Below are 11,184 nucleotides of genomic sequence, written 5' to 3'. Positions count from 1 at the left end.
ATTCCTCTTCAAGTGCTTGTCCAATCAGCTTTTAAATACAGCAGTGCCAAATTTCCATGGGGGATCTGTCCTCTTACCTGACTCTCCCTGCTGTTAGAAAGCTGTCCTACATATCAGGGCATAGCAGGAATCAGAGTAAGGTTTTATCCATGCCATTACCACAAGACTGTAAGAAGCCAAAGATTTTTAAGCCCACAGAGAAATAAAATGTATTTCAAGCTACCTTTTTTATTTCTACCTTCTATATGAAGTCTGGGTGTTAAAGGGAAAGTAGTAGAGCATCCCTCAAAAAAAAAATCTTAGAAAATGTAACTGTTCCTCCTCCAGACATGGCAAAGGCCAGATCTACCTGATAAATTCCAGTGTCAAAGTCATTGAAACAATGGTAAGAGTTGTCTTAATTAGACAGGAAATCTAGTGTTAAAAGGAATGAGAAATAAAACTCTGTTACATAATTGTATTTCAGAGAAGTGTTTCACAAAAAAAAAAAATAAGGAAACTAACACATTCCAGACAAATTTTTAATATACTTTTGAAGAGAGTATAAACATTTTCCCTGAAATAATGAATTTCCTGTGGAAATACACAACTCCTGAAAACATTTTGAGTTAAAATTGTTGACCTCCTATAAGTGAATCTTCTCCAGTCAGCGCAGTGAAAAGATCACCCACAGTATCAGCAGCCACCTCCCAGAATAATCACAACTTCTTTCATGTCTTCCCTCTAATAAGCCTCCCCAAAGGCCCTTCTCAAGCCAAGTATTTCAAGTGGTCTTTCTTTTTTCTGTGCCACTGATTGTCACAGAACCCAGAACTTCCAGCTTAGCACATACACCTCCTCAAAATAGCTGTCTGGGGACTAAAAGATAGTGCTGTGGCCATTGAGAGGTGGGCTAAAAATAATTTTCCCTCAAAAAGAAATTAATTTTAAGGCCCTTGCTCTGTGCTGGGCTTAGGCACTTTGCCAAGCAAAACTCAACTTAAGCATGTGTTTTGCCTTAAACAAACACTTAAAATGGATCTGGGGAATAAGAATGGATTTTGATTTAAGCACAGGCTTAAGTGCTTTGCTGAACCAGGGTCCAAAAGCCTCAGTCCCTAACTTGTTGTTTACAGTTAGTCTTGGCATCTGCATTGCAATTTTAAGGACACACAAAGGTTAGTGGAAATACTGAGATGGCTTTGCTCATTTTAGGTGAACCTGGCACACATGAAAGGATTTTAGGAAGCATTTATAGCCCAAACCAGTAGGCTTTGTTGGCGACAAGCATCTTTCCCAGTTATTTGGTACATTCTAAATGCGTGGCTCATCACACTCCAAAAAATACTCCCTGTCCACCATGTGGTAGAAGGGGAATTGGACACAGGAAAGGCAGTCAGAAGATAGCAAGCACTTAATTGCAACAGCCAAGGAGAGGCTTTCATCATGTGGCCATTCTGGATGACATTGGACATGCGACTGATTGGCACAGCATTATTTGGGTTTTTCACTTTGATCATAAAATTACCAGGAAAGGCTTAATGGAGTTATAAATATCTTGTTTCCATGAGAGTCCTGGGAAGATAATTATAGCACTGAAGTCTTTACAAAGATAGAGCATTTATGAAATGATATTATCTGAGGCCTCCAATGGATAATGCAGGGAATTCTGCACTCTATTCCCAGCTCCCCTATTGACTCACAGTGCTCTTTGGGTGAATCACTTCATCCCTGTTTTCCTCACTCTGGGGTAATTATGACAATTACCTACTGCTGCAAAGTCTGTATGGCTTAAAAGCTGTTGCTCCCACTCATCAGAGCACTCCTGCCTGGTTATTGATAGCAATGGCTGTCTGGAAGGCTTTGGATGAGTGAGCTATGTCTTCCTGATGTGTGCTACTGGTAAATTACACTACTTGTAGAGTTACAGTCAAAACACTCAGGAGAAATATTTTAAATTCTTAATTTCTTAATATCTCTTAATTCACAGTTTTAAGAGGATGATGAAACAGCTGTAACCCACAGTCTTCAAAAATACTTTGTTTTTAATGCAAAGCTTGGCATTTAAAGACTATGGACATGTTTCTTGTTGAGTGAAAAGACAACTTCCTTTCATAAAACCAACCCCAATGGAGGAGCATTGTCTAGAAGGCTGAGTAGCAGCTGCCTGTGAGTAGGAACTACATCTATACTCTAACATTCCTAGCTGCACTCTTCCTGCTCTAGAGACACCTTACATCATCTTTCCAGCTTTGAAAAAGGCAGGTGAGTAAAGAGTGGTGGCAAATGGGCAAATGATTGTCACATGGAATACTTTGCTTGAAGGCCTTAACGTGGATTTTGGTTACAAAAACAAGAACTTCAGTGCTGGAAAGGAGATCCTAGATCTCCCATCAATAGCACTGTAACAGCCCTGGCTGTGATTGCAAACAGCTCCAGATAAATTTGAGAGAGATCAGAGCTCTCAAACAGTGGATGGGCCTTTGGAGCTTGCTGTGCCTTTTTGCAGTGGACCGAAATGAAAATGAGCAGCTTCCTTCCTGGAACAAGGTAGAACTGCAGATGAGGAAATGGAATTGTTTTACCAAGCACTGAAATGGCATTTGTATATGAATAGTCCTGACAACAAAATTGCCCATTTTTCCAAAACAGAAACTCTTGCTCTGGAGTATGTGCATTTCTGGGGTGAAGGGAGGAGAAAAAGGCAACCTCATTACTTTCCCGGAATCTGCAAAACACAAATCAGGAGAGTCTGAATATCTAAATTATCTATATGGGCATTCTGCTTCCATAAAGCAAGCAACTTCTAGGTAGTCCACAAAGGCAGAAAACATCTTTTTCTGAGTGCATTTCTCAGATAATGTTATCGCAGCTGGGCAGAAAAATCTAAACCTAAGGAGGATCATGTTCTTTACAAAGCATAATTATGGAATGGAAAGACTCAGCATTCCCTTTTTCCTGTGTCCTTGCTCAGAGGCAATTACCAGTGAGTTCTGTGAAGATCTGACTCAAATAAGAGCCAAGAGAGGCTCTGTGGATGTGGTCCCTCAGCACTGCATGTCCAAACTACTCTTGCTGTGGGGTCTTGCACTGGTAAAGCAGGATCCAAGCTGAAGATGGGGCTCTGTCACACCTTCCCCTCAAAGGTCTCAACTGTAGCCAGACGTGGCTCATTTGAATTAAACACACTGGCTTCATAGTGTTGGTCTCTGTAACTGCTGACACAGAGGCACAGGTAGTTTCAAGGCACTGGCCTTTTATCTGACCTTTATTCTGAAGACCATCAATGCTCAGAAAAGCATTTTGTCCTTCTGTTTGCTTGACACCAGAAGAAAATCAAGTGATTTCCAGTATCAGGCCATGGGCCCCTGAACGTGATTCCCAGGTTAAAATGGATAAGCAGCTTGAGATACTCAAAGAGTCCTGCTATTCAAGTAATTCACTAGAGCTGAAGATACTGCCTTTGATGCTCTTTTGCCCAAACCTTAATATTACAATTTACTATTTTAAGCTTGTTTATAGAGCTGGAATAATATGCAGATAAAAAGGGGATAATTACTAGGGTGTTTTCAGGCATTAAAGCTGAGGTTTGGAGTTCCTTTTTCTGAGAAAATAAACCAAGGAATGTTTTACTATCTGAAAACCTGGCAACTGGTCTTTGCTTACCATGAAATAAAATCAAGCACCACTTTGTTAAAAGCCAGTTTCATCACAATGATCTAGTTGTTCTTTAAAATAACAAAGAGGCCTGAATCAGCAGGAGATGGTTTTATTCTGTCCTTTGGGTATAAATCAGTATATCCAGCTAAATTTTTCCAGTGGACTCTGGCCTTGCAGCCTGGTTCAGAGGTTTTGGGCACATGCACAGTTTGTACATTCAGTCATATGGGTCTGTAGGAAATGAGTTCTCTGCATATCCACAAGCCAGGACAAATCCAGGTGATTTGTTGCAATCACATCTGCCCTGAGCTGCCACACCCTGGGAAGGAACATTTATCCCTCCACACAGAGACTTTTCAACATTGACATCTTTGTACAGGGGTCAAAGGGGGAAGCTGGGCAAAGCAGCTGGAAGCTGGGGCTGTCCTGCCTCCTGGGCTGTCCTGCTGTCCTGCCTGCTGGGCTCTGAGCTCTCACAGCCTGGAAAGGTGCCACGCCACTGGATGTGACAGCCTGGGAAGGTGCCATGCCATTGGATGCCACAGCTTGGGAAGGTGCCATGCCACTGGATGTCACAGCTTGGGGGGGAAGGTGCCATGCCACTGGATGCCACAGCCCAGGAAGGTGCCATGCCACTGGATGTCACAGCCTGGGAAGGTGCCATGCCACTGGATATCTTGGTGGGGTGGCTGAACAGGACATTCATGGCACAACCGGCTGCTCTCCAAGGTGGCCCTGGAACAGTCAAAGGGCACAATCAGACTAGAGGCCCTGTTTCATCTTTCCTTTTTATCTTCCATTTACTGTTTCTATCCTCCCTAAGAACTTCAATAGTGCTCTTTTTCCCTCTTCCCAGCTCAGCTGTAAACTCAGCTTTCATTTTCCTTCAGATTTTTTAAGACATCCAGGCTGCCAAGTGCCTGAAAAGCTTCAAGTTTGAGTGCAACGCTGCAAGGGTAAGCCTGGCAGATCAGTGCCTCAGTAGGAGACAACTCCTGAATGGACTGGCTATCCCTTCTGGAGCTGTGTCACAGTTCTGGGAGAGCAGGAGGAGGGGGCAGAGCCTTCCCTCTGGCTGATGTGCAAGGAGGACACTCCTTAGAGATTGCTCTGCTGCAGTGACTCAATGCTGTGGAAGCTGTGACTGCCCAAAAATATCTGTGTCACCAAGACTGTTTCCATTTTGCCATCCCCAGTGCTCCCCTGGCACAAGGGCTGGCAGGACAGGGGCACTGGCATCATCACTGTCAGTCACTGATGTGATCTCTAGAAAATCAGTGCTAAAATATATAATACAATGATATAAATACAAGCATACACAAAGATAAAGTGTGTAAGCAAACTGTGTCTTAGTAGAAGTGTTGAAAAATTAAGTTTTCACTTCTAGGCACAATTCAGGTTCAAAAATAGAGTCTCAATTGTTACTTACCTGCTTGAGCTGCTTGTTTTCCATTAACTGCATGTGTATGTGGTGTCATGCTGACTAATAACACAGCCTTCTGCTTCCCATGATACTCCAATTATGCCTTCAGTAGTCACTTAAAAGTGCCAGAATAATGAATGAAAATTTCAGAGAAGAAAGAAAAACACAAGAAGCCTGAAGATTATGGATCACATTTAAGGAAACTGAAACATTCAGAACTTTTTAAATGATCTCTCAGTATAAACAAAGCTCCTTAAAATGACATTTTGGAAACCCTTCCTGTGTCAATCTTCGTAATTAAGGATAAAGATTAATAAAAGGGAAATAAATCTCATACAGTGGACTTCTCCATCAAACCTGTCTAGCAGTGCTTCAGAACTAGGGCTCCTAAATTCTACTTCTCAACAATTAATAAACATTAATTACCACAATATTTGCTTTAGAGGAGTAAATTGTGTCTTGCAGTGAATTACACTCTGTGGCCTTCTAATTAGCACATATAAAAATAAAACTTCTAGTAGCTTTTTTGGTTTTTTCTTAGTTGTTTACATTCCGAAGCAAATGAAATAATATATTCATAAGCTCAGGCTGTATTTAGATACCTAAATAAGCATCTTGATTTTTAAGAGCACCTACAACTCTGAGAGTCACACAGTGCTCCTGAAAACCAGGCCATTTATTTAGGTGTCTATATTTAGGTACATGAGTTGGAAGCGTTTGGCTTGAGGTCACATAGCTATGGCTCATTGCATTTTTTTATTTCCATTTGGGTCACAATGGGCAAGTCACTTCTAATAATTCCCATCACATATGTAAGAAATAGCAGGAGAGGTGGTAAGAATTACTTACTAAAAACCACCATGATGTTTAGCACTTCCGGAAAATACATGGAGTTTCATTCATGGAGAGTCAAAATCTAAAAGAGATAGAAATCAGTGCATCAGCAAGGTAAGACAGTGTGTTTAGAGACTAAACTTATGTTGTGGTTAAACTGTGCTCATTTCCTGGATTGAATTTTCTGACATCTTTGTCATTGCCTCTGTAACCTTGTGACCATTTTGACAAGCCAGATGTTTCAGCTTCCTGTAGTTTGACTGGGTAAATCCTAGGAACCAAGTGTTTCTGCTTGTTAACACATGGCAGCAAACCACGGTTTATTCTTGAGGAATTTGGGCTGACATCATCAGTCATGCTCTTGAATTGTGGCTACACCTCCAAGATTGCTTTTGAATGTGCACAGTAGCTTGTACAGGCCTTGACCTTAATGAACCAATTATGCAATAAACAGTCCAGGACTCTGCTGAGAGCACTTGGAAAAGGACATAAGGAGTTTTAAAAGAAATTTTAAAGAAACAAGGAACAAAATGAAAACCTTCTATTTCAGCATCTTCATTCAAATGTGACAATTTGCATCTGGCCATAATATTTCAGATCTGAGAGTTGCACTTGTACTGTAAGGATGTTGTTTATTACAGTACAAAAGGTTTGTTTTTCTTTCTTGAAATGGAAGTTGTTTTAAAAGTCAATGAAACCTGTTTTTCCCCTTGATCTATGATGCATCTAGGCTGAAAAAACATCTCTTGGTTAAAAATATTCCTTCAACAGAAATGGGGACGTGCCATTTTTGTTGTCTTTAAAGCAGAGGGTTAGCTATAAGATAGTAAAGTTCTGTTTTGTGGGACTTTATGTTAGATAGGGAATTTTTGCAATGTGAAATCAAAAAGCCCTTCATTTTTTTCCAACAGCTCTCACTCTCTGAAGTAGATGTTAAATGGAAAGATACTTTGTTCCTGTTCTGGTTGCCTCAAAAGACACAAGCTCCTTGTCTGACCTCTGTCTGCTCCTGAAGATGCTCAGAAACAACAGGGATATGCCACAGAGGAGATTTAGGGAGTAACAGAGCCAAAATGCAGGGGGTGTCCCACTGCAAAGGTGAGAGCTCAGGGGTTCCAGAGCAGTGCCACAGGTTCCTATGGAATCACAGACTGGTTTGGGTTGGAAGGGACCTTAAGGATCATCCCATTCCATCCCCTGCCATGGGCAGGGACACCTTCCACTAGACAACATTGTTCCAAGCCCCATCCAACCCAAACCTGAGCACTTCCAGGGATGGGGCATCCACAGCTTCTCTGGGCAATCTGTGCCAGAACCTCACCACCCTCATAGGGAAGAATTTCTTCCCAATACTTAATTTAACCCTGCCTTCCTTCAGCTTAAGGTTCTTTTCCGTGTTCTACCACTTCATGCCTCTAATAAAAGTCCCTCTCCAGCTCTCTTGTAGCCCCTTTAGCTACTGGAAGCCCTCTCTACAGCTCCACACTTGCCTGACCCCCATGTACCAGATTTGGAGAGAACAGACATCCCAGCTGGAGCACGTGCTTCCCTGCATACCCAAGCCCCCAAAGGAAACAGCTCTGCTCCATGATCAACCTGCTCATGGAGTAATGTGCATGAGGGCACTACAGGCACTTAAATTTTACAGCAGGTAGAGGATAGTCTGCTTTCCCGCAGGAATTTTTCATTTGTGCAATTATTATTCTTGTAATCAGAATGATGTAAAATGTTCTGTAGATAAAAAGCAAGAAGAGACAGTGTTTGCTTTGCACATTTTTGCTTTTCTCTGTAATATGTTGCAGCTAAGCTGCTGTGCAGTTGCTGAGCACACACAGACACTGGAGAGGTGTGGAGGCAATGTTGTCTCACTGCCCTGAGTGACTGGGTGATAAACCAGCAGATGAAGTTCAGCAGTGATAAGTGCAAAGCAATGCACAGGGGAAAAATAGCCCCAACCACACACACACAGACACTGGTTCCAACACTGCAGGAGATCTGGAGGCAGAAGTGGAAAGCCCTCTGGAAATGTCAGTGTGGGGCTAGGAATTGGTCAAAAAGGGAAACTGAATGTTAAAAATCAGCAGTTTCCCCCTTAGATGATGAGGAGACCCCCAGAGTCATAGGACTCTTTAGCCCAGATGCTCAGAGTTATTCAAAGTCCCTTGGCCAGACAGCTCTTATCTATTCCAGACCCAGCAAAATTCAACAGTCATTTTAGCAGAATCAAAGTTTCAAAGTAGTGTTTTCTTGTAAAATTACATAGGCTAGAGAGGATGGTGATAAAGTCTCCTAGTGAAAACAGAGAAACCCACATAAAATTTAAAAAGGGAGAGCTGAAGGAAAATCCAATTAAAGGCTAGAAAGTAATCACAGAATAGTTTGGAAGGAACCTAAAAGATCATCTTGTTCCAACCCCTGCCACGGGCAGGGACACCTTCCACTAGACCAGGTTGCTCCAGTCTGGCCTTGAACACTTCCAGGGATGGAGAATCTCCAGCTTCCCTGAGTAGCCTGTGCCAAGGCTTCTACAGCTTCACAGGGAAGAATTTCTTCCTAATATCTACTCTAAACCTGCCCTCTTCCTTCATCTTAAGTCAATCCACCTTGTCCTATGATGATGGTGAGACAGTATAAACAATAAACTTACTGCCTCTATAACAAAGAAACACTTGAACAGGGATAAGACTTGAAATTGTTTTTACACAATGAAGAACTATCCTGTCACATAGCACATTGTGGAAAGCAAAACCACAAATGGGTTCAAAAAGAGTTCAAAATCTCCTAGAGAACAGGACCACTGGCAGCTACTAAGTGGAGTAACTTAGATTCAACCATGAATTCCAGAAATCCCTACCTCTCTAGTTGCTGGAATATTGTAAGGTAAATAAGAGAACATAGAGCCTATTTTTACACTGATTTACTAAGCATCCAGTCTTGGCTGCTGGAGACAAAAGACAAAGCTAGATGGATCCAGCTGTGTTTTTTATGTTCTAAAAAAGAAACAGAAACAATCGAGATTATAATGCTGACAGAGTCAACATTAATTTTACTTGCTTTATCCATTCTAATCTCCAGACTCAGCCATTTGCAAGAAATCATAATCCATATCTGGCCAAAGAATTTGGGATTATCCCAGTAAGCAGAAATTTAAAAGATGAAGCATTGACTTCTTGAGCATCTAGAGATTTTCAGGCATTGCTTACTTGTTTCTTCTAAAAAAGGGGAAATTGTCACCAGAACATCTGCAAAGGCTGCAGGACTTAGCCAGGGTTTGTATTTTGATGATCAGAAATCAAGGTAACATTGTCAGGGGGCAAAATCTTTTGGTTACAGTGCTTCAGTTGTGTTGAAACTCTCGGTGTCTGCTTCAGCACACTTGAGAGGCCACTTTTGCTTACAGATTAAATCTGGAGATGGGAAGCAGGTGCAGACTGAAGATAATGAGCAGCTCAGGATTTGGAGGAGACGGGCTCTGGGATATCAGTAACAAACTCCCACTCAGTTCTGTGGGATGAGCTCACAGCACTGCTTGTGGATCCTGCAAGTAGCAGCTGTTTTATCACCTCCTTTGGTATCCTTTCCAGAATTACAGCTTCCTCCAGGTTTTGGCACTCTGCAACTGCTTGGGCTGTGGGAAGATAGCCACAGCCTTTAAGAGGCACAGGGTGCATGGCCTGAACAGCTCTGGGGTGAAGGGTGGGACTCCACAAAGGACCTTCTCTCAATTGCTTTTATCCTATTATTTTTGCAACACCATTTTTCCATGTCTAAATAATATATTGTTGTGTGACCTTTCCTAATAGAAATCTTTAATGCTTATAACAGGGGATATTAAAATCCTACAATTGCTGCCATTCTTACAATTATCTGCTTTGAAGGACATTTCACTGCAATCAGTGGAATTTAGGTTTTTCTCCCTTCATCTTAGCAATAGTGCTTGGATGCATATAAACCCAAAGTGCTGACCTTGGCTTTCCTGATTTTTCCTGAGCATGAGTTGGTTAACTTGCTTTCAAAACTGCAGAGATTCCTATTTTACCACAAGGAAAACATATGCTAGGGAAGCTTCATCACAATGGAAACATTCTTCCCAATATGAAAATTAATAAAAATTGAGACACAAGATACAGTTAAGAGGATGGAGATAAGAAGACACAAGGAAATTGTATAACATAAAACGCAGGACAGAAAAAGCCCAGTGGATGCTCTTCCTACTCAGAATATTAAAATAACACATCATGCAAAGAGAACACACATAAATGGAGACAAAGGAAAATATCCTACCAGGTTTAATTCCCAAAACAACAACCAACAAGCAGATAATTTGATTTAAAATCTGATTAGTTTATATAGTGACATCTGTGGTTCCATAGCTTGCTTACTGTTCTGCATAATGCCTCAAGCAGTAAGATCATGGTCAGGGATCGATATTTTAGACACAAGGACAAATCAACGAAAAGAATAATTACTATTATAAGTTACCTATTATACATTTAAAAATAAAAGTAGAACTGAAGCAGAAACCCTGAAAGGTATCAAGGCATAAGTCAAGCCTTAGTTAAGGGACCAGGAAGAAAATCCTCTGTTGAAAGTACAGCAATCTCCAGTGCATTGCTCTTTGCTGTCTGCAGAGATGAGGTGGGATACACTATTGATTTCATTCTTCACACTATTTATTTTCTGCTATTATTGGAAAGTGCTGCTATAAATGGCACACATCTTTTTATATATCTTTTAACTAATGGAGAATTATTCCTTACATAGATTTTTATAGGGTATTTAATAATTATATGGGAGTCTTCTAGTTCTTCATTAAATTCTATAGATTTTCAAAGCCATCTTTACAAAAACCTATTTACGTTTCTGTAGCACCCTATTGATTAAATCCCTTTATATTACATTCCAAAGAGAAGAGACCACAGAAAATCAGTGTTAGGCTCAGATGTGCAGCTGGAAGAGAGAAAATAGCCCTTCTTTTAATAAAACATGCCTTGGGGGCATCTGAGGGCTTTCTCTTCTTTTTAAAATCATGACCAGCATCAGCCTTTTTTTTATTGTAAACGTGACTTTCCTTTAGAGCCCTACAAATGCTTCTTCTGGTCTGGTATCATCTGTAGTGGGGAGATACCCCTGATTCACCTGTTAGCCTGAAGATCTGGCTCTGTCCCAGATGGAGCGCTCTCCAAAGGTCAGTTTGGGTATTGCTCGTCAGAGAGGGAAATGGTCTTGGGAATTGCATCCTCCAGGGTAATTAAGACCCCTGCAACATCACCACAGGAGGGCCTGAG

Source organism: Geospiza fortis, unplaced genomic scaffold (genome assembly GCF_000277835.1).
Source record: "Geospiza fortis unplaced genomic scaffold, GeoFor_1.0 scaffold52, whole genome shotgun sequence".
NCBI classification, from domain to species: Eukaryota; Metazoa; Chordata; class Aves; order Passeriformes; family Thraupidae; genus Geospiza; species Geospiza fortis.
Note: the sequence above shows the minus strand (reverse complement) of the source record.